General features: G+C 43.1%; 1 long non-coding RNA gene across 1 annotated transcript in view; it reads right to left on the bottom strand.

The window, feature by feature from the left end:
- The window catches only part of LOC144767518 (uncharacterized), a 381,370-nt gene that overhangs the window by 264,834 nt on the left and 91,084 nt on the right, over positions 1-25,452 (bottom strand). Inside the window, exon 2 of the long non-coding RNA XR_013598240.1 lies at positions 6,735-6,802. This is a non-coding gene — a long non-coding RNA (uncharacterized LOC144767518). The remainder of the gene's footprint in view (positions 1-6,734; positions 6,803-25,452) is intronic.

Below are 25,452 nucleotides of genomic sequence, written 5' to 3'. Positions count from 1 at the left end.
AGGTGGTTGGGTTCTTTCCTGGTTGCTGGGTTGGCGGGCCGGATGCTGGTGAAGCTGCAGTTCTGGCAGGAGAAGGGTCCTTGGGTGCCTTCGGGGCGGCCAGGCAGCAGGTGACTGATCGGCTGACGTTGAGTGCATGGAGGGTGCTGGAGTCGTAGCAGAGACGGGCGTCGTAGCATTCGCAGGGGCCAGGGGTTCTGGCGCTGGACACAGTCCAGGCGCGGATGGGCGCAGACGGGCTTGCCTTGCACGCAGCGGCCGCCATTAGAAGGGGAGGAGGGAGGGAGGAGCAGCTGGGAGGCGGGAGGGAGCACACGAATGGGAGTGGGGGGCGGGGCTGAAGGGGACGCAGCGGCGGGAAAGCGGGATCGGTGGAGGGTACAGAAGGAAAAAAGAGGGGCAAAGCAGAGACAGTGGAAATAAAGGGGCGAAAAAGCGAGTACAGGAAACAATAAAAACAATTACAATACAATACAGGCACAATACAATACAGGTACAATTACAATACAATAGGGGCAACAAACCATGCAAGCAAACCTACAGACTACCAGGGATGAGGCACAGGTGGTAGCCTGCGGGTGGAGGAGGGTCTCGATCTCACGACAGAGCGGCAGCAGGGCTCAAGGGCGCAACACACTGGTGGTGCTGTGCGGCGTGGGGAGCAAACTGCCTAAACAGGGTCAAGGGTCGCTCCCTTCACCGTGCAGCGGCCGCCATAAGAAGGGGAGGTGGGAGGGAGGTGCAGCTGGGAGCCAGGGGGCGGGCCGCAGGGGATACAGCGGCGGGAAAGCGGGCTCGGCAGAGGGTACAGAAGGAAAAAAGAGGGGCACAGCATAGACAGGAGAAATAAAGGGGCGAAAAAGCGAGTACAGGAAACAATAAAAACAATTACAATACAATACAGGCACAATACATTACAGGTACAATTACAATAGAATACGGGCAACAAACCTGTATTGCATTGTAAAAGTTTGCGTTGTAACGTGTCCTATTCTGTCTAAGGCCACTCTATACCTCCCGCAATAGAAAAAAAACACTACTGCTTTTTTTTTTACTTTCATCCAAATGCTATTTTTCTGAGTTTTGCCTTTTTGATGACTGCATTAGTGACAATTGCAATTATCATCACAGTGTTACTGTTGTACTTCGAGTCCAAACAAGACCATGGTCGTCAATTATAATTTGCACCACTGGTGGTAAAGTTCAATCTGACGGTGAAACAAAAATGTTCTAAATACACATTTTTAGATCTCGCGCCTAGCGTTGCAGTGCGCAGCCCTGTCGTGCAGCAGGAGACTTCTTGTAAGGGGTTTTAAAACTAAGGTAGGAATCGCACACGCACAAGCCTGTGCTTTTCCTTTTGGGCGTCGTTATTGGCATTTGCATGCATCTTTTTAATAAAGACAGCACGCAACTGGCCAAAGGCGGGCGCATTGCTCCACCCATGGCCTATTGGTGTCTATTACATGCACCGCTGATATGTGGTTTTAATTATCATGCCCAGGCACGGGCGCGATAATCGCGGGCTTATTTGTTTGACAATAGCAATCGCTTTCACGATCGCTTTCACGGCGTGCAGTGACTCACCCCCACCCCCCGCTCCCGCCGGGCTCAAGAACATCAAGACTCAACCACAGCGTGTCCCTGCAGGGGGCGGGTGAGCAACGATCCACTCCCAGGGGCAGGTCAGGGACAACCCTCAATCTCCAGTTTCTCTACTCTGTTCATCCGCACCAGTCTCTTCGTGCCCCCAGGGGCGTAACACAGGCCCACGCATCCCCCGCAGTGCGGGGGGGGCCCTCAAGCTCAAGGGGGCCCCCTCAGCACTGCACTTCGGCCTGAGAGCTCCTAATTGAGTCCGGAAGGGGCCCCTCCATGTACCTGGCAGGGGGGCCCCCTCAATTATCGTTACGCCGCTGCGTGCCCCTGCTCCTCGCTGCTGTGGACATCGACCGTCTGTATTTGGGCTGTCGCTGGGGTGCCACAGCTGAGTCACCGCTTGTTTTTGAAGGTTCTTACAGCGCTGCGAATGGAATCTTGCCAGAAAACTTCTTAAGACACTTGCTTTACAAATCAATACAGTACCTGGCTTAATATGTGAAAACGATAACCTTAGAAAACAATCATCCCAATCTCACGTCTGAAACTTTCCATATGGACAACATATTTTACCCGAAGTCTGTTATGCTCATTTGTGTTGTGCATTTCTACCATTTTTTATGAATCTGGGTGTTATTAATTATTTTGGGATATTTTTTGATCCGACTCAGTGATCTTTCTCCATTGTATTTGGTTGTGTGTTGCGCGTTTTGAGATAGTCAGGGTTTAAATATATTGATTTGTTGTTTAGTAATGGATTATATTTGATATTGGCCAAGTGTGGAGAAAAATGAACAGTCCAGCATGACGGGGGACATACCTGTCCTTGGACACACACATTCCCAGCTCCTTCGCACTTTTTCTCCATTGAACCCCTTCTCACTGCACTGACTACTCCATCTAACCCTGATTTCCTCCTGCCATCTTTTTTTATTATTATCTGTCTCCCTCCTCTCCTCTCCATTTCAACATTGCGGAGACAATTGCTGATGCTATTACCCTATGGCATTTGTCCGATTAGCTCCTCGGCATGCTCCAAATGCCGCAACCAGCGGCTGCTGAATCTCTCCTGAGCCTACCCCTCCCTTGCGGCTGTTCTCCTGTTTCCAAACGAATGGGTAAAGCAGCCATAAGTTTAGTCTGCATTGCTTTCCACCCAGCGTGCTTCTTGTCAGCCGCCTGCCCCTTCGCATTGTGTCTCCCACTCCCCAACCTCTTCTCACCTGCCTCTGGATCTTCTGATGCAGTGGCGAGCAGACAAATAGGGTCACCTCCACACCTTCTGCTGAGCACCTTGTTGGACGGGCCCGCATTCTACTCCTAGGACCTCTAAAGCACATAGGCCCAGCAAATCTTCTCTGCCTGTCTTGCAGAGAACCCTGTGGTGCCTCCTCAGTGCACATCCCACCCGCAATTATTATTGCTGTACCACCCAAATCGAACTGCCCTGCCTATCGTAACCAAATGCTACCCTTTTCTCTATTGCCATACACTCCCTTGTACTACTCCCAAACCTCGAGGTACATTAAATGCCAACCCGCGCAAGTCCAAACTAATTGTAGAAAATGTGCTTATACCCCACCGCTCTGTCTCTGTTCAATCTAAAATGGCTCCAACCATTGTGTGGCTCACAAACCAAACCCACCGTTTAGCCCCTACCCATCTGGGTTCTGCCCCAATCAGGTCTTGCAGTCCCTGGACTGCACTACTACACCCAAGCAGCTGGGTGGCGGGGGAGAGGGAGACCTTCAAAGTCAACTACCCTACAAGCTCCCATTTTAATAGTAAGAAGTATGGTTAACGAACTGCTCACAATGAAGATTAGTCGCACTCTACGGTTGTGGAGTGTAATCCAGTAATATCCCCAAAGATCACATCACCAGCAGCAACAACACCATTAAAGTGTGGTTTATTCTGCACATTTGTTATCTACTAACATTTTACGTTAAAAACAAACATATGACTTGCTATGTTGGCGGTGAGATTTAATGAGCCCAGAACTCGGGTACGATCCTGCCTGTATCTGTGAGCAAAATCTGTAGCTGAAGCCAGGTTGCATGGAACAGTGGTAGACTCTTGTTTCCACCTCCTTCATGTGAGTGTAGCTACCAGTAACTTAAAACAGGATCGGCCAGCAGGCATCCCTCTTTACTGCCATTAACATGCGCTCCAAGAGACCCTCACTTTCTAACAAGGATCTGGTAAATGCAACTTAAACAACCGAGGGGCCTCGTGCAGGCGTTTCCACCTCAAGCATCTTATTTCGACAGACATTATGAATCATTACTTATGAATTTCCTTGCAAAAGTGAATTCGTCGAAGAGAGCTTTTGAACGAAGGTCACTTTGCATGAGTAACATAGTATCGCCCACGCTCTAAACTGATTATTTTATGCTGTGTAAGGGACTTGAAAGGCAAATAAGAATAGTGGCTGAGATACGAAAATGACTTGTTTTATTGTTGTGTCTCACTGTATGGTGAAGTATGGTATTAAGTTAAGAACCTTTCCACCAGAAGTGTAAAGAGAAAGTAATGATACCAAGCAAGGCTTGGAAGAAGATAGTACAGCACATTCAGAAAACCTGTTCACAGTATACAGATTTACTCCTGCAGGACACAACATCATCTCAGATTTTGTGTTTGCTGCCTCATTACTATTCAACCTCCCTCTGAAATGCACATGTAGCCTTGCCTTTTTGCAATGTCTTGGTATTCTAAATTTCCAAATTGAAAATTTAAATAGTCCTTTAATCTTAAAGTACCAGTCATTTTAGCTGACACTGAGAACACTCTTATTTTTTAATAAACTAATTAAAAATGGTGTGGATGCTTAGCTACAACCATACCTATTCCTGAACTGGCATCATCGATTTGGCGTGGACACATGCCAGGGACTATTTTAGTGCCTTTGGGGGTACAATAACGGGTGCCACTTTTGTGGGGGTTTGCACAGTACCTAACTCCCATTAGACATTGTTAATTAGCATCATGAAACATGCTCTGAGGCTGAAGAGATTTTGCCATTGTTGGCTGAAGGGACATCACAATGCTGGCTATGATTTTTTTTAAATATATATTATGATTTTTTTTTAAATATATATATATTCTTAGTAGATGGCAATGTTGTGAACCTAAGTCTAAAAAAATTGGGAAGAATCCTTTGGCCCAGCGTTTAGACTATGAAACTTGCTAAGCCATTGTCATTGACTGTTTATTGCATTGTGTTTGAAAAAAGCCTGGCTGAAGCCACACATGCAGATGCGTGTTCAGTTGGTAATCTGAAATGTATTTCCATTGTTGAGGGAGAGGAGAAGAATCATGACCCACTCACTGCTTCATGTTTCGTTAATCTTGACCCTCCCCAAACTCAACCATGGTAATAAATAACACTTGTTCTATCCAAGTAAATATACAGGATACATAACGTGTAGTTGTGTAATATGGTCCTATATCTTTGTCTTCAGGTTCTGGTGACATCATAAACCCTGAGGCTAAAGGCTGAGGGATTGGTAAATAACACCAGAACCCAGGATGACAAAGTAGAACCATATTGCAATGTACCTTCTAATGTATTTTCATATTAAATAATTTTTGAGTAGACACCTTAAAAAGGTATTTTTTTCATGTAAGGCAGTGCGTGTTGTAATTAATAAAAATGCAAATATTTGTATATTGTCAATGTAGAGACTCCCTAGTCACTGTATACATTCTATGGCACAAGCATTCTATGATGTAAAAGGGAATGTAACAATCGAGAGGAGATGTAAAAGACAATGCCTTTTATTTATCAGTTTTAAAAAACAACACATAAATAAAAGGCATTGTCATTTACAAATGGCAATAGCTCAAACTTTCACAAATGCGAGACCTATTGCATTGTAAATGCTTGTTTAATTTTGAGAAAGAAAGTAAAAAGATGAGGATAGCTCTCTAGAGCAAGAGTGATGGATATATACAGGAACGTCAATTGATGACAACCGCTTTAGTGATGTGATGTTCTAAAGCACTTTTCTGCTTGTTTGTGTAAAGTGAGTTACCAAGCACTCTTCAACAACACTATTGCTTTAAATGGGCAGTTGGTGAGTACTTTGGCGCACTTTAGAATCCTGTCCCTCATATGTCAATGGGCAGTAACTTGGGCACATCACTCATTCCATGCTGTTTGGAGGCCTGAAAGCTTTGAGTAGTGCTTTATACGGCTCTCAAGACATGAACAAATAAGGGCGTAGCTTCAGGTGGGTGTTTGGGGGTACTACACCTCCCCACCCCCAACCAATAAATGTATTTTCTGGTAAATAGTTGGGTACAGGTGCTTTCAGTCAGGTTTAGTAAGGTGTCACTAGGACGTACAGACGCAGACACACACGGACAAAAACACACTCTCTCCATCTCTCAGTTTTGAAGGTCATCAAAAATATTTGGTATTTTACAAAATATTGTCTTTTCTCTCACTTAGTACCCCTACTGATTTGCATTCCTCAATTTCATGGGTACTCATAAACATTTGCCCTGGTACGGTCTGTGGTGTGACCGAGTGCCGCACTGATGCCAGTAGGCTGGCGGTAGGTGGTCTCGGTGGGTCAGGCAGTGTGCGAGGAGGTCTAAAACAATGTTAAATAAACAGGCAATTGCCTGTTTATTTAACATTGTTTATAAATGTTAGTGCTCAGCAACTAAACAACAGCTGGTGCTGCTGTTCACCAGGGGGGCCACAGGTAAAGGTCAAGAGGGCCACACCCTGCCCCCGGGCTGTACTTTGAGTATCAATGCTCTACCTTTTCACTGCCCCTTAAGACCCTCTCATGCGCACTGCTTGTGGTATTATATATTTTAACATTATACTGTTTGAAAATCTGAAGCTCACACCTCCCAATATTAGTGACCAGCTACGCCCCTGTGAACAAATAAAACATTGTCGCTCCCAAGAGCTAACAGCACTCTCGCAAATGTATCACTCAGCCTTGTTCCACTTTGCAAGGGATGATGACAAGTGTAGTCCTCGTTTGTATTCTTGAATCAGTGGCTTAAACCAGGGAAGTCTGCATGATGTAAAACACTGGTTTACTGTCGGGGCATCTTCTTTGTCTGTGGAAGTGTGACACATTTCACAGTGACATCTCCATTCTTAAAATTACCTTCAGAAGATCCGGAAATGGTGAGATGCATCTTCAAGAGGCAATATGGCATAATCCATATAACGAATCTGAGATAGAGGAGAGCGAAAAACAATGAGAGTATTATAGTGGTGAAAGATGATTCAGAATGAGAATATATTACATATTGTCTGTTGTCACTTGAACTTTGGGTCCTCCAATTCCTAGAAGGCACATTGTTACGAGTTCATTGACAAATCAAACAAGCATTGGCATAGCCAATAGGTCTAGCCTTTGGGACCTTATAAGTGTTTAGCCATGCAACAGTTGATGTTGTTGCACCAAGGATATTGTACTGTATAACTAAACACTTATAAGGTCCCAAAGGTGAGACCTATTGGCTATGCCAATGCTTGTTGAGACTAGGGTGCTACAACGTTAAAAGTGAAGCTAGTCTATCCAAAGTTGGCAACCCCTCCGGTGGCCTCACCATATGGGTTAAAAACTCACCAACTGTAATTGTAAAAAAGCTGGACATCCATAGTAATGATATTTTGGGCCTGTCACTAAGGGACGGTAATGGCTGCATTATAGATTTATACAATATTTACAATCACTCAGTATCACGTAGCAAGGAATCTCCCACTCTACACCTACTTGCCCACCATCTTGCCATGAGAGCAGGTTGTTCCCCACTCATAATCACTAATGATTTTAACTCCACCTGTGAGCCATTTGATGGCCTAACATCTGTTTATGCTTAGGAAGATGAGGCTCGAGGCATTCCCTCATTAGTGGGAGAACTCCTACTTTTCTGGTCGGTGCCAGCCACCCAACTCCTTACTCTAAATATGAATTGTGGCCTCCACGCATGCAATGGGAGATTTCCGTCTGACACCAAGGGGCCGATTCCGATTCGGGAAAAACCACTCCGAATAGCCGTACGGAGCATTTTTCCCGTACGAATCGTACCCTGCAACCTCCCCATACGTATGATGAAGTAAGATTAGTACGAAGAGCAGGACTCCGTACGAATCGTACAAAGACCGTACAACTCTAATCTCCGCACGCTTCTCCCTCGGAACCCGCTGTACGCGACATCCATACGGTTCGAAGCAGATTTTCCCGACCCAGCAAGTACGATTTGTGTCGGGTACGCACCATACATGGGTACGGTCCGTACACCCCATGTCTGCAGGGGTGCGGTCCGTACCCCTGCGATCATGGGGTATAGTGCGTACACCCCATGATCGCAGGGGTACGCTTTGTACCCCTGCGATCATGGGGTGTATGCACCATACGGTGTGTATGTGATTGTGTGGTTGTCCGTATGAATCGCCCTTTCCTGACGTGGACCATACGAATCGCGTCCTCATACCCCCGTACGGATCTTACTCGTTGGGTCGTACGGCATGTTTACGAATCGTACGGTTCACTGTGAGGGTTAGTGTCGTACAGTGACGGCCTTGCAATTCGTACAGTTTGCGACGATTCGGACAGATTGACGAGATACGGATCGTACTACGCGATTCGGACGGACGTGTACGATTCGTACGGAGAGGGCTCCGGTTACGATTCGGACGGGCGCTTTTTTTCCTGAATCGGAATTGGCGCCCAAATTTGCCCACGCATTTGCCCGAGGTCCTACCCTAAGAAGAATTTTTTTGGGGGGGACCTTGATCTATGACACCTGGCAGTTGACTTTGAAATTTTGACATTGATGGACAGTGATCACAGTGCTTTGAGGCTTACGTTGAGCCGCCCTTTCTTGCAGAATTCTGTAGTTCCAGGCAATAAATTGGTAACAATCATTAGCCTGAACAATACGTGGAAATCGATTAAGTGTTTGAAACTATGCCTCTATTTGGTCACCTTACCAGGTGCCTACGATGAGTTTAATACAACCCTCAAACAGTTAATCGATCAACCTGGGGAGTTTTCCCTACTAGCAGGATATCATTCTACGCAGTTTGCTGCCCTAAAGCTTCACTGCACCAAGACCGAAAATGGCAAAAAACCTGCACTCACACAGACTCCCTCATGTTAAAGCTAGGAGCGCTGTTAGCCAATGAGCCTACTCATCAAAATCCACATGGTAATTCGGGCTGTCCAAATAAAATATAAAAGGCTGATAATGCGGATCAAACAGAGATGAATAGATTTAAATTGGTGATCCCTAGTACAGACATTATGTAACAACGATCTGGCGCATCTTTTCACATGGATGCCTGCGCTCCAGGAGTCTTATAGAATTAACTATTCAACCCCAGCAGTGGGTGGAACATTTCACTGAAATCTATGACCGCTCCAGCATCGGTCTGGAAGCCCCAGTGCCAAGAGCACTCGATCGGGAAACCGCCAGTGAGATTCGCTCCGCTTCATTTTACCCTAAAAAACACTTTGAGCTATCCAGGCTATACCCCCTGAGAAGGCCCGGGCCCTGATAAAATCCTTTGCGACCTGTATTACTCTGGGCCTCTGCGTTAATGCCATTTCAAATGGAATACTGGCAGGAGGACACGTTCCATAATCACGGAAAATGCGGAGATTGTCCGGATCTATAAAAAGGGAGATAGAGGCACCCCAAATAACTATCGACCCATCAGCCTTATTGATAACTTGCAAACAATCTTCTGCCTCCACATTGAGGCTAGACTACAAGATTGGGTTTATGAGGCTGCTATTTTAACACGTTTTCAGGTGGGATTTCGCTCCAGGGTGTGCACAGTTGGTTAATTTTTTTGCTTCGACCTCATTGTGGTAAAATATCTTAGGCTCTCCAGTAATCACTTATACTTGGCTGTTCTGGACCTCAGGGTAACCTATGATCTGGTTCCACGGTCACACCATTGGTCCACCCAGGCCACTATGGGTATAGATCACACTTTGTTAGACACTCATAACAGGCTTCTTGACAATACTTCTGCGCAAGTGAGATGGGGGCTGGATGGTGACTTAACTGAAACCACATACCGGTCCAACAAGGGGTGAGGCAAGGGTTTGTACTTACACCAACTCTTTTAAGTTTACATCAATGATGGTTGTATTTTGGGTGAGTGCAGCCACGATTCCCCTATATTCACTGGTTGTTCTATCTTAGCACTTCTTTTCTCTGACAACACTCTCCTGGACTCCGAAACAACAAACAAATTCTCTGAGTTTTGTGACGCCGGTGGGCTGGAGGTGAACACTACAAAAACTGAGAATATGATATTTAGCCCGCACAAATCATGCAAAGGGACTTTTTAGTGAAAGGGGAACCCCTCCAGGAGGTGTGCAAATTTGACTACCTGGGGATTAGAACAGGTAAGAGTAGGATATGGAAATCTCAAACAGAGAAAAGCAAAATGGTGTTGTTGCACTCTGCTTCAGTAAATGTAAAAAGGTTTAAGACAACAACACCACCCAAATGTGCATCCCCAGACTTAGAAGTTTACAAAGCAAAAGCGCAGGCTGCTGCTCTTTATGGTGAAGTAGTCTAGGGAATCGTGAATGTAAAAGGCTTGGTTTCTGAAGAAAATAACTTTTTGAGCTCTCGATTCAGCCTCCAACAGAGCACACCCACGCTACCATTCTAGTTTGACATGGGACTAAAAAGGCTGGGAGAACAAGCAATGTTAAAACCTCTTCTGTACTGGGTGAGGTTTTGGTCTCCTCAGAGCTCCACCATTATAGGTTGGCGATGGAGGAAATCCTGAGCCATAGCAAAGTAAATCTGTTCCCTTGGTTTCAGTTTGTCAAATACTATCTCAATGACCTAGGCCTGGGTGGGTATTGAAGTAACCCTTGCATTATTGGGGCAGGCACCATGGGTAGGGTCAAAGCAAGCTGTGTTTTGGGATTAAAAACAAGTCAACTAACAACATCATAAAGCCAAATCTGGCTGATTGATTGAAGCACTCCTAGCCTGCAAAACCTCCCCAGCTAAAGAAGTGTATCTTGATCAGATCTAACCACCCATTGTCCGCACACTATGCATGACATTTAGGCTCGGAACCCTCCGAGTTAATAAATTCGTAAATAGATGGAAGTCCCGCCAGCCTACTCCATTGACTTGCAAATTCCGTAAATCTGCTAGTGAGGACGCTGAACGTGTGCCATTCTTCTTTTTGCCCAAAATATGGCAGGCCTATGCGGAAATGGCTCAAACTGTTATGTATTCTATTGGCATATGACACTTTTGGGAGGCCTATGGTATCAAGAGATCTGATACAAGTCAGGTTGTGGTTTATGGAATTAGCCAATACATTTATGCAGTCTGGTTGAATAGGAAAAACAGGCGTGCCATTATAAATGCATAAGCACTTCTCTTGCGCCTGGCCTAGATTTGCGTATATCATGTGACCCTCAGGACGCGATGGCTAAAGTGGCTTGAAAATTACACAAGTTTCTTTTAGGGAAATGTATCTGTTGCTATATACATGTTTCAACATTTCTTTTAATATGGCGATTGTATTTACTATTTTGTACCCATATATTATTGGTACTATATGTTATGTTATTAATTCATATTTTGCTTTACACTAAACTGTATCTCAAATCTGTTTTGTCCTCGGACATTTTACACGTGTTATCGGTGTGCTTTTATGGTTCCATGAACCAAAACGAGGTCGATTTGGATAGTCCTACTACTCTGTGAACTGTTTTGGTTTTAATCTGGTCGCCCTAAAATTCACCCAACTATGTATTACTAAACACTTTGCCCAAATAAAAAGCCAGACCTGTTGGCTTTGGCAGTACTGAAAAAAAAAAAAATATATATATATATATATATATATTTTTTTTATATATATATATATTTTTTTTTTTAAGTACTGCCAAAGCCAACAGGTCTGGCTTTTTATTTGGGCAAAGTGTTTAGTAATACATAGTTGGGTGAATTTTAGGGCGACCAGATTAAAACCAAAACAGTTCACAGAGTAGTAGGACTATCCAAATCAACCTCGTTCCGGTTCATGGAACCATAAAAGCACACTGATAACACGTGTAAAATGTGCAAGTTCGAAGCTTTTGGGCATGTGGATAAATAAATAAATAAATCCATATATATATATATATATATATATATATATATATGTGTGTGTGTGTGTGTGTGTGTGTGTAGATATATATATTCACTGAAAAAAACATAGGTTTCAGGAGTTATATAGTTAGGAATTAGTTTTTAAAAAACCTTTGAAATTCACTCAAAAAACTATAAGTTTTAGTGGTGTTATAGTTAGCTGGACATTTTACTCATACAAAACCAATGAAATTGCTCCTATATAGTTAGTTGTGCTAACTATATTTTGCGCACCCGCAATCCACTGCTAATGATGTCACATATTAGATCATTCATGACATGGTCAGTGACATCACTGATGACATCTCAAATGACATCACTGATGACATCACTGATGACATCATCCAGTGAATGTGGTTTGCTTCGTTATTTAAATATGTTTTATATATATAGCAATTTACATTGAAGAATGAGTAGATATATATACATAAATATTTGGATGGAGGATTTAGTAGCAGTGTAATTGACTGTTTACTTGACCAATTTATAATGTCTCACTAAATATAGTGCATAGTGACTAAACTGTGTGAATATCTGTATCACTTTGTCAGTTGTTGTGTAAACTGATTCTACAGTTGGTTACTAGCTATGTGAAAGTCTATATTAGTTATTGTTTAGTTAACTGAGTATTTGTATGGGAGTGTGAAAGTGTGTGTGGTTCGGTGGGGGGTGTGTGACTGTCCAAAGATGTGTGAATAGTTGATTCAGTAGATATATGAAGTTAAAACTACATGTTCTAACAGTTTGGGTGAGGGAATCTCTTTATGGGTGTGGTGATGAGCAAATATATTTCTCAAAGGTACAGGTCCAACAAACTAGAAAAATAAAAGGCAGTGTATGTGTCAGTTGTTGTATATAAATAAGTATACATAAGACACAATGATTGTGTGAGTGACTGTATGGATAACTGTATACTTGTAATAATGATTTTATAATTCACTAAGTATGACTTACTATCTAAATGAATAGAAGAAGTGGTGTTTGTATAAGTGTTTTGCTAAGTAAATATGTAAGTATGATCCATTGTTTGCATAAGTGAGTAGGATGACTTCATATGTGAATAGGATGTATTTTTGATAGTGTTCTATTGTTCATTGACAGCATGTATGAGTGAATCCATAGGTAAGTGATTAGATGTGTGTGTACATCTATGAATCACTGAGTGGATTTTTAGATACTTGTATTGCTGTGACAATGGATTTAAATATGATACTCTGTATTTTACAAACAGTGATGAAAAATTGTAATAGTGTATGAAAAGGTGTATGTGATTGTCACGTGGATGATGTCATCAGTGATGTCATCAGTGATGTCATTTGAGATGTCATCAGTGATGTCACTGACCATGTCATGAATGATCTAATATGTGACATCATCAGCAGTGGATTGCGGGTGCGCAAAATATAGTTAGTACAACTAACTATATAGGAGCAATTTCATTGGTTTTGTATGAGTAAAATGTCCAGCTAACTATAACACCACTAAAACTTATAGTTTTTTGAGTGAATTTCAAAGGTTTTTTAAAAACGAATTCCTAACTATATAACTCCTGAAACCTATGTTTTTTTCAGTGAATTTCAAAGGTTTTTTAAATGCTGATTCCTAACTATATAAGGCTTGAAACCTATGGTTTTTTCAGTGAATTTCAAAGGTTTTTTAAATGCTAATTCCTAACTATAACTGGTGTGTAACCTATGGTTTTTTCTGTGAATATATATATATATATATATATATATATATAAAATTTCTATGGCAAAATGAAACCCCTCATTTTGTTCCTTTTCAAATTAAATGTATTAAGTGTTACCACTTTATTCCAATCAAGATGACTTCAGGTGTGCCATACTTTTGTCATAAGTAAGACTGTTAGCGTTCTAGTTGTTCTTTAGAACACTCTGGGACATTCTGTCATTGGGCTATAGTTGGGCTACATCTGGCTGATATTTGGGCTACATTTGGGCTCTTTTGTCTCAGGTGCCCATCTTGGGAAACTGCATATCAGAATTTTTTTAATGAAATATAAGAGGATTTGAGAAGTCACTCAAAATGTGCCCTAATTTTTCTTTCTTCAGCACTAATCATAATTTCTATGGCAAAATGTACCCCCTCATTTTGTTCCTTTGCAAATTAAATGTTTTACGTGTTAACACTTTATTCCAATCAAGATGACTTCAGGTGTGCCATACTTTTGTCATAAGTAAGACTGTGAGCGCTCTAGTTGTTCTTTAGAACACTCTGGGACATTCTGTCATTGGGCTATAGTTGGGCTACATCTGGCTGATATTTGGGCTACATTTGTTTTTTTTTGTCTCTGGTGGCCATCTTTGGGCTACATTGGGCTACATTGGGCTACATTGGGCTACATTTGGGCTCTAACATATATATAGCCCAATCTAGCCCAATATATATTTTTTCAAAGTACATTTTCGTAAAAACCACTGGAGCACACATCTTGAGACATAGCAAAGGCACATTGGTCTACCAGTCCCTACAATTTTGCCAAGTTTGGTGGAAAACCATTCAGCCGTTCGGGCTAAAAGTGAGTCCAACCGCCCTATGGAAATTAAAATGGGGAAAACACGTTTTGGTACCCCCCTTTTATCTCGGCCCCCGCTTGACCAATCCCCCCCAAACTGTTAGGGAAGGAGCGGAGCGCCGCGAGGCAAAGTTAAGGAAAATTTCAGGAAGATTCCTCAACCAGCGCCAAAGTTATTCCCAATAGAATGTTGCGATTTCCCTATGGAAAACAATCCTAACTATATATACCTACTGGCTATCGCCAGTAGGTAATATATATATATATATCTATATATATATATATATATATATAGATATATATATATATATATATCTATATATTACCTACTGTACCTAGTAGGTAATATATAGATATATATATATATATAGATATATATATATATCTATATATTACCTACTGGCGGTCGCCAGTAGGTATATATAGTTAGGATTTTTTCTCTATGGGATTTTTGAAAATTCTATGTCTAATAACTTTGGCGTTTGTGGACGGAATTGGCTGAAATTTTCAGGAAAATGGAACATTTTGTTTTTGAGCAGCCACTGAAAATTTGGGGGGGGGTTTCAAGGGGGGGCTGAGAAAAAAGGGGGGTCCCAAAACATGTTTTTAACATTGAGTTTTCCATAGGGCGGTTGGCCTCACTTTTAGCCCGAACGGCTGAATGGATTTGCACGAAACTTGGCAAAATTGTAGGGACTGGTAGCCCGATGTGCCTTTGCTAGGTCTCAATATATGTGCTGCAGTGGATTTTGAGAAATTAACGTTCAAAAAAGATATATATCTGTAACAGCGGACCGGGCAGCGCTCCAGTTCGCGTACTTTTCGCGTTACGGAGCTTTGTGAAGCGAAGCTGATTGGTTCTCCGGCGTCTGTAAACATTCCAAACAGTCCGTAGCGGCCGCCATCTTGTCTCTCGGTAGGATCGAGAGACAAGAGGAGGCCAAAGCGAAGGGGCAAATGACCATAAGGGGGCATAGTAGATCCTCCCTGACCCCCTAGGTTTGATGTGGAGGTTTTAAAAGGGCCCCGCGGGGCAAAAAAAAAAATAATAATAATAATCGAACGGCTGAATGGATTTGCACGAAACTTGGCAAAATATTAGGGACTGGTAGCCCGATGTGCCTTTGCTAGGTCTCAATATATGTGCTCCAGTGGATTTTGAGAAATTAACGTTCAAAAAAAGATATATATCTGTAACAGCGCTCCGCTTCGCGTACTTTTCGCGTTACGGAGCTTTGCGAAGCTGATTGGTTCTCCGGCATCTGTAAACATTCCAAACAGTCCGTAGCGGCCGCCATCTTGTCTCTCGGTAGGATCGAGAGACAAGAGGAGGCCAAAGCGAAGGGGCAAATGACCATAAGGGGGCATAGTAGATCCTCCCTGACCTCTTGGGTTTGATGTACCATTTTGCCAAGTTTGGTGTAATTCCGTTCAGCCATTCAGGCTGTAGACGTATCTAAATGTCCTATGGAAAATTGCATGGGGAAAACACATTTGAAAGTGTTGAAATTTAGAACCAATTAAAATGTTACTTTGGTTTTGTATTTGTGTGTGATGAAAGTTAATTGGTTATGTATATATCTAAAATGAGAGGAAACCACAGCCATTTTGTGATACTACTGTCTGAGGTATATTTGTGAGGAATTTTTGGTGCTCAATTTCTGGTGTTTGATTTACACAGTACTAACACTTCTCCTACTTTTAAAAAGGTGAGTTGTTAATTTGTAAGGGGAACTATGTTGTACACTTTAAGATAATTTGAAAAATGTTTTCTGTTATTTATTTACAGTCCTTCTGTTATACTAAATACTTGATAAAGTTAGTTTTATATTATGTATTACTAAAAACGATAAATGAAAGTGATTATTTTTTTCTGCAATTTACAGCAAGCAATTTCAAAATAAAATGGCTCACAATGAAGAGACCGTGGCAATTTCTTTTGAATTATCCACTACATTTATTGAAATTGACAGCACCAATAATGAAATATTCTCACAAGGAGGAGATGACTTGATTGATTTTTTTGATCAATCTCTTGATGGCGAATTTATCGAATGTTTGGAGACCATAGAGTTACAAGAATCATCATTGCAGACTTTTCATGAGGAGATTCCTGATGAGATGATTGAAGAGGAAATTCCTGATGAGGACATGTTACTAGTTCTTTCAAATTTTGAAACTTCAGAAGAATAAATTTATATTTAGAAATCAAAAATTGTTTGAGACATTATTCATTTTTATTTTTAATTTATGAGGTTGTAGCGAAGTGATTGTAGTATAAAATGAGACTTATAGTATAGAGTGCAACATTTTTATGTTACATGGTAAGTTTACTCATATTTACTTTCCTTGTCCCACTATATTATCTCCAATGTGTATTTGACATCTCTTCTTCATCTCCGGCCTCCTTTCTCTCACTGTCTGTGTCTGGTGCATCTTATCGCTGCCATTTTGTGTAATTACAGAAGAGAGTAAAATAAAATAGTTCGGAACGTGAAAAGGGGGCAAAGTAGAGTACCCCTCACCCCCTAGGCCTTCTCAGGCGGTCCCAAAAGGATCAGTTTCTGTTTTCCTGAGAGATTATGGTATGAGTTCCATATACCACAATAACTTGCATTACAACATGCAAGATATCTATCTCCTATTACCAAGTTTTGGAGATATTCGCGCTAAGCGCGAATATCTCCAAAAACTTAACACCTGCCCTGAGCAGTTCTTAGCCATGTTATCCAATGGGAGGTGGATAACATGGCTAAGAGCATTAGCTCGGTAATGCATGAATATCGCTGACTTTTTAGCGATATTCATGCTTTGCGGCCGTTTTTTATCGCATTTGCGATAAACCTTGATAATAGCAAGGTTTATCTGCGATAATTTCTGACGATGCTTAGCGGTAAAAAATTCGTTGCTAAGCATCGTTAGCGATAAATATCGCTTAACTTTGGTAATATGCACCAACGTCTGTTAACGTTCGATTCGAAGGAAATGAGGAAGTGTTGAAAAACATTGTCTGCGCCATCTTGCCTTTTTTGAAATGCCACACTTTTGTCGTGCACGGCAGCCATTTTAGATGCCTTGACCAGACCCACTCTGCACGCTGTTGATCCGTAGCATGGCTCCCCACCCTCGCAAGCATCTTCCCCAGGCACTGGTCACCCCCGCTCTCTGTCTTATGCATCGGCAATAAACCTCCCCCCATCTGCGCTGCTCTTCCCTGAGAATCACACTCTGTGCCCGCCCGACACCTCCCTTTCGCCCTATTCACTACCGCACCCTCTGACACTCCTCTTCCTCTGTGTCCGATTGTCCAGGCTATCAGCTAGCCCTGCAGATGTAGTTTATGGCCCCAGCTGTAAAGAATCACCCCTCTTCAAAGGAGTTATAGTAGATCAAGGCCCACACCCGATGAGATCCGTCAAACCACACGCGTTCCTACTATCTGAAAACCATCCTGTATTGTGATTGGGGAGGGGACCGAGCCTGAAGCGGAAGATTCCAGGGATGACTCTTTGTACATCAAAGTTTTTACAATTATGTGTCACATTAAAAATATATAGCACTCCAACAAAGTAGTAGGAATATAAAACTTTAATAACTTATAAATATATACAACAAAACAAAAACAGTAAAAACATTTAAACAATGAAGAGACCGTGGCAATTTCTTTTGAATTATCCACTACATTTAATGAAATTGACAGCACCAATAATGAAATATTCTCACAAGGAGGAGATGACTTGAATGATTTTTTTGATCAATCTCTTGATGGCGAATTTATCGAATGTTTGGAGACCATAGAGTTACAAGAATCATCATTGCAGACTTTTCATGAGGAGATTCCTGATGAGATGATTAAAGAGGAAATTCCTGATGAGGACATGTTACTAGTTCTTTCAAATTATGAAAATTCAGAAGATGTTGCCTGGGTGCCGCACTGATTTGGGTATCCGGCGTGGGGCGTCCCGGGGCGTGGGTTGTCAGTAGCGGTCTGTTGTGCGAATAGTTCCAAGGCAGCAGAACGCGCTGAAATCTGGATGGCACGAAGGTGATGTCTAGTAAGTTGCCGCCCAGCAAATAACGGCGTGGGGCGCCGCGGGGGGGGGGGAGGGGAGGCAGTCCAAAGTTCCGTTAAAAGGGCAAAGGAAAGGATCGGTGGTTTGAACCATCAGTCAAAAAGGGGAGGGGGTGCAACAATTTTTCCTACCGGGTCACACTGTGCTTTCACCGGAACTGAGGTCTGCAGGTTTCTAGTCATTCAAACGGAGGCTGGTGCCAGCATGGGAGCGCCGACGTCCCGCGGCTACAGTTTCGTCACTCCACGGGCGATCATGGCAGTCATTCCCCATCGGGGGTGTCTGCGGGGGTCGGGGACTCCCGCGGCTCCTCTAGAATCTTCAAGGTCGTGGAGGACTACGGTGGTGGAGTCAACCAGTGACCGGGCCATTTCTTCATGCTGGGCCCGCTCTTGCCAGGTCGACCGCCATTTTGAGAGTTCGGTAGCTACTGGCGATCGCGGGGTCAAATGAGCGGACGGGCTCCACCCTGCCGGGCGAGACGTTGCAGCATCGCCACAGTGGAAGAACCCTTTTCCGGGCACCTGGAGCGCTGAGGGTGCAGCTGGGAAGCCTCCACCTGGGGAGGAGGGAGAGGCCTGTTCGCACCGTCTCTCCCACCCAGTGCACCCCACGGCGTCTCGCTTGACATTTGTTATGGCCGGACCAGGCGATGAGGACGAGGGGGGGGGTCAGAGGCATGTGCAAGACATCCCCCCCCAGTGTTGTCGCAGCCATTATAAAAGAAAGAAGAGGTCCGTCTTTGGGCCGGACCTCCGGTGGATGGCGGCCGGACGCCCTTTGCTCTGGCCCCATGAACGGGTTCCTTGGCTCATCCGGTGGGGCAGGCCTTGGCGTGTGGTGCCTCTCCTGGGCCTTTCGTGCAGTGGCCTCTCCACTCCCAGGCCCTCCATGGATGCTGGCCCAGACTGGGAGAGAGAGGGTCTAACCTGCAATTCTCCAGGGTTACCGCCACCGCGGCCGGATCCCGTCGGCCTCGGCCTCTGGTTGATGGTGGCCGGACTGGGAGAGAGAGGGGAGGGTCGAGGACACGGACATTCCCCCCCCTGCAACTCTCCAGGGTGGTCGTAGCAATCCCCCTGGCCGGGTCCCGCTGGCCTCGGCCTCTCCTCCGGCTACACCCTACGTGATGATCTCCTGGCCGACGGTTGGCAGCAGGACCCGCCTTATATGTGTTGCTTCCGGCTGGGCGTAGCCGGAAACCTGTTTCTCAAACAAAGGATATTGAGGCAAATGTGGCGCATACTCTCTTCTTAACCTATCGTATTCCTTAACACAATCTAGATCCGCACAAATGTTTGTGACATCACACTCAATCAAGTACAATCCCGATAAAGTTTCCAGAATGGGGCGGATGTCTGCTGACTTGTATCTTTCCCAGTTTGCCGTTATTTGGGCGTGGCAGGCGGTGGGACAGACACGTTTTGGGGCAGTGAGGGGCGATGAAGCCTCGTTGCCTTGTGGCCGTTGCAATGTCACACTTGGTTTCTCTTACTGTTTTCAGGTTTCTTATTACGGGCTTACTTCTAACGTTTCTTGTTTCTAGGACAATAATAGGTTTTATCATTACGTATTGTTATCGTTTCTTTGTTTGTTATTTAATAAAAAGTTCATCAGTGGCCTACTGATTTTCGTTTTCCTATTCCTTTCTTTCCAGGTTGTTTGATGCTAAAGTTTCTGTTAACAGGATACAGTGATCACTTTGTTATTATTGCATATGTCCTTTTCACTAGGGGTGCTCTCTGGTCGGGCCAGATGACCTATCTCTAGTAAATGGTCCGGGTGAAACAGGTGCATCAATCAGTGGGGAGTAGATAGGCATGACAGATTACAACGGGGGACAAAGGTCCGCATTACCTACCCTTTCACTACTTGCAAAGATTTTCCTACGTTTATTTGCAAACAGGGAATACCTCCAAAAAGAACCAATTCCCAAACAGTCAATGTTCGGGCAAACAATCAATTAATGAGGAACGAAATAGGCACGACGTGTTAAAGGTTTGCGTTACCTACCTTTCACTATCTGCAAAGGGAGAGAGAATATTCCTATTCTTCCTCGTTTGCAGGCAGAGAAGATCCTTAAGAGAACCAACTTCGAACAATTCAATGCTCGATTCAAACAATCAACAAGGGGTACTGTGAACACAAATGAACGCCGCTTATGTACATACACATTGCTATTTTCAACAGGTTGTTCCTAATGTTTCTATTTTAGCCAGGTCAAAAAGAGATCCCATTAGTGGCCTACTGATTTTGCTCGATTCCTTTTGTTTTTTTTACACGATTTTTCGCTATCTGCAAAGACTAAACAGAGTATTGCGACTCTGTGCTTGTTTGTAAATAGAGAATGAACCAAATAGAACAATCAATGAAATGGAGAGAGAAGCAGGCACGACGGATTACAACGAGGGCAAAGGCCTGCGTTAACTACCCTTCACTATCTGCAAAGAGAGAGTACTCCTAATAGAAATGAGGGGGGGGGGGGCAGCATTCAAAGCAGATCAGTGTGCATAAACACGAAAATGTTTTTACTTACCACGTACTTGCCATTCGACAGCTTATGATATTTGCTATTAAAAAACCATTGAAATTCACTGAAAAAACCATAGGTTATAGACCATATATAGTTAGGAATTAGCATTTACAAAACCTTGAAAATTCACTGAAAAAACCATAGGTTATAGACCATATATAGTTAGGAATTAGCATTTAAAAAACCTTATTTTACTCACACAAAACCATTGAAATTCCATATATAGTTAGTTGTACTAACTATATATCGCGCACCCGCAATCCACTGCTGATCATGTCACATATTACATCATTCATGACATGGTCAGTGACATCACTGATGACATCACTGATGACATCTCAAATGACATCACTGATGACATCACTGATGACATCACTGATGACATCTCAAATGACATCACTGATGACATCACTGATGACATCTCAAATGACATCACTGATGACATCACTGATGGCATCTCATTTGACATTACTGATCACATCACTGATGACATCATTCATGTGATAATACGATGAACCTCTTCAGACTCTAATATAACCTTAGATACACTCAGTGTAAACACAGACTCACAGATTGTCATTCATCCATGAAGTTACACACACACCTAGTCAGTCATGCAAACAATCAATCACACCTCCATTTTCCCAACTATACAGTTATACACACCTTACTTATTCAAACATATACTAAAACATATTTACTCTCTTATACAATCCCGGATACAAGTTCACAATGATGCATACAGCCACTCACACATTCACTGGCTCTTATGCACAGTTATTTATATATGTCAACTCTCACATGTACTGTGTTTTACATACGTACTTACTTTGACATGTAGCACTGAGATATCCATTCACTCACCAATACACTGATGCACACAGTCAACCGCCCATACAGCTGTTTCCACATGCACTTTTGAACCCATACATCTAGTGAATCAACTGCTCACACATCTATGCACAGAGTCATACACCTCCCAGCCACCCACACACACACACTCAGTCTCCCATACAAATACTTGGGCAACCAATCAATAACCCATATAGTTACTCATATAGCTACTGAACAACACATGCAGCAGTTTTCAGAACAACAGACATAATGATGCACAAATTAAGACAGTTTAGTCACTAACCCATGCACTCAGTGAGACACATTTAATCACTCACTCATACAGTCAGTCATGCACCTACTAAATCCTTCATCCAGACACTTATACATCCACTCAAGACATATTTTAACTTTACAGAAAAATACAGTCACTGGATGTTGTCATCAGTGATGTCATCAGTGATGTCATTTGAGATGTCATCAGTGATGTCATCAGTGATGTCACTGACCATGTCATGAATGATGTAATATGTGACATGATCAGCAGTGGATTGCGGGTGCGCGATATATAGTTAGTACAACTAACTATATATGGAATTTCAATGGTTTTGTGTGAGTAAAATAAGGTTTTTTAAATGCTAATTCCTAACTATATATGGTCTATAACCTATGGTTTTTTCAGTGAATTTTATATATATATATATATATATTTATTTATTCATCCACATGCCCAAAAGCTTCGAACTTGCACTCCAGCAGATGTCACCTTGCGGTATTTACACACGTAGACCAGCCTTGGCATGTTAGGGAACTTTATTTAATATGCCTACGCGTTTCGAGGCAGCAGCCTCTTCTTCCTGGGCAGCTGCTAAAACATGGCAAAGAGGGCATTTGGAGAAAAAAATTACTTACACAGCGCCCTGACGTGGAAATCGCACCATCTTGACAAGTAAGAGGCTGCGCAACATTTAACTGTGTCTCGTTGCGATCAGTGCAGCAAATGTGGAATCAATGGACTTACCTGGCATCGTGGGGCCCACTGAGGATGTTTAAATTGAAGTTAATGCTGCAACAAACAAACATTGGTACGGAACCCACTGTGGGAGAATAATGATTTTCCTAGGACCACAAGTCCCTGCATGCACCAGTGAATTCAGCGCGATGAGCGTGGCCCATTGAGGGTTACATAAAGGTGCAAGCAACGAGGAAACCTCTTTGCCATGTTTTAGCAGCTGCCCAGGAAGAAGAGGCTGCTGCCTCGAAACGCGTAGGCATATTAAATAAAGTTCCCTAACATGCCGAGGCTGGTCTCCGTGTTTAAATACCGCAAGGTGACATCTGCTGGAGTGTGAGTTCAAAGCTTTTGGGCATTTGGAGAAAAAATTACTTACACTGCGCCCTGCCGCGGAACTCGCACCATCTTGACAAGTAAGAGGCTGCGCAACATTGAACTGTGTCTCGTTGCGATCAGTGCAGCAAATGTGGAATCAATGGACTTACCTGGCATCGTGGGGCCCACTGAGGGTGTTTTAATTGAAGTTAATGCTGCAACAAACAAACATTGGCACGGAACACACTGTGGGAGATTAATGATTTTCCTACGACCACAAGTCCCTGCATGCACCAGTGAATTCAGCGCGATGAGCGTGGGCCACTGGGGGTTACATAAAGGTGCAAGCAACGAGGAAACCTCTTTGCCATGTTTTAGCAGCTGCCCAGGAAGAAGAGGCTGCTGCCACGAAACGTGTAGGCATGTTAAATAAAGTTCCCTAACATGAGGAGGCTGGTCTCCGTGTGTAAATACCGCAAGGTGACATCTGCTGGAGTGCGAGTTCGAAACTTTTGGGCATTTGGAGAAAAAAATGACTTACACGGCGCCCTGCCATGGAACTCCCATTGTCTTGACAAGTAAGAGGCTGCGCAACATTGAACTGTATCTCGTTGCGATCAGTGCAGCAAATGTGGAATCAATGGACTTACCTGGCATCGTGGGGCCCACTGAGGGTGTTTTAGTTGAAGTTAATGCTGCAACAAACAAACATTAGCACGGAACCCACTGCGGGAGAGTAATGATTTTCCTAGGACCATAGGTCCCTGCATGCACCAGTGAATTCAGCGCGATGAGCGTGGCCCACTGGGGGTTACATAAAGGTGCAAGCAACGAGGAAAACTCTTTGCCATGTTTTAGCAGCTGCCCAGGAAGAAGAAGCAGATGCCTCAAAACGCGTAGGCATGTTAAATAAAGTTCCCTAACATGCAGAGGCTGGTCTCCATGTGTAAATACCGCAAGGTGACATCTGCTGGAGTGCGAGTTCAAAGCTTTTCGGCATTTGGAGAAAAAAAAAAAAAAATATATATATATATATATATATATATATATATATATATATATATATATTCACAGTTTTTAAGGGTATGTGGGTTCCACTAGCCACCTGCATTTGTTAGTAGTCAGTAGGACTCTGGAGGTTTCCCCTTGCTCACTCGGAAGCTCATGGAGATGCATGGATAAACAACCAGGTTTTACAGAAACAAAACCAGAGATATAGTCTATTTTTACACATCAACGGAAAATTAGTAAGAGTTATGGTGCATTTATTATTTGAAATGAGACCCAAGCGGGATCAGGGGAAAATCCGCCCAAAAATACAATATGGTGGGGTTTCCACTTATTCAAAACACTACTGATACATTTTGGAAAGCTTTCATTTAAAGAGCTCACACTCAAATCCACAACCGGGATTTAATTCTGTGATTTTATGCAATTTGTACGAATTCTCCAGCTCATGCAACAACCAACTAAGCTATCTTTCTCCATCGATGGCTGAGTTCTCTTTTCTTTTCCAGACAACCAAGATAAGAATTAGCCCTGTTATAATGTTTACCTCATATAACCCCACCCTGATTAAAAATGCTACTTTCAGAAGTAGAAAGGACTCCCCGACTGCATCAAGCCAGATAGTTTTTGTAATCCGAGTCAGCCCTTTAGTGGAGAGTGTCGAAAAAGCTTCTCGGATAGTCTGGGGAAGAGCAGCCTTTCAAGGATCAGGGTGTGTACGGAGAAGACGGGGTGGACCAGACACACAGTGTTAGAACCGGCTATTTCTGCCAGGCTAAGGCTGATGCCAAAGCCAGGCAGAAACCACCATTCTAGTCAGGGCAAGGAAGTCACACGCCAAGATAACCCCTGCTCACCCTCTAGGTAGCTTGGCACGAGCAGTCTAGGCTAAACTCGGAGGCGATGTGTAAAGCATTTGCGCCAGCGCACAACAGCAACAACATACTAGGCACACCACAAAAGAGACTCCACACAAGGTTATATTAAAATAACTTTTGTATTGTCAAAACATATCAGATAGAAATCACGCATGTACATTGTGCCAACTGGCACGGCAATATTCACAAGGGATTATTTACAAGACAGGGCCTCATGGGCCACTGTCTGAATCAACACTTTGCAGATATAAAAATACTTGTCAGAAATTAGAATAAAAGTATATAAACTTCACTGTAACACAAAGTAACAGTTATAGATCACATCCAGTAACTACTGGGGACAGGTAAGTACCACCTACGCAACCCTAAACCCCTTAGGAGACTTGTCACGCAGGGGACCAGGACCTCACTAGGACCACCTGTACTAAAAGAACAACCACCTAAGTATCACACAGCATTTAGGGGTCTAAGAAAGAACACATTACCCATGATGTATGAAACACATT

Source organism: Lissotriton helveticus, chromosome 7 (assembly GCF_964261635.1).
Source record: "Lissotriton helveticus chromosome 7, aLisHel1.1, whole genome shotgun sequence".
Classification (NCBI taxonomy): Eukaryota; Metazoa; Chordata; class Amphibia; order Caudata; family Salamandridae; genus Lissotriton; species Lissotriton helveticus.
The sequence above is the reverse complement of the archived record's forward strand: the minus strand, read 5'-3'. Positions and strand labels throughout refer to the sequence as shown.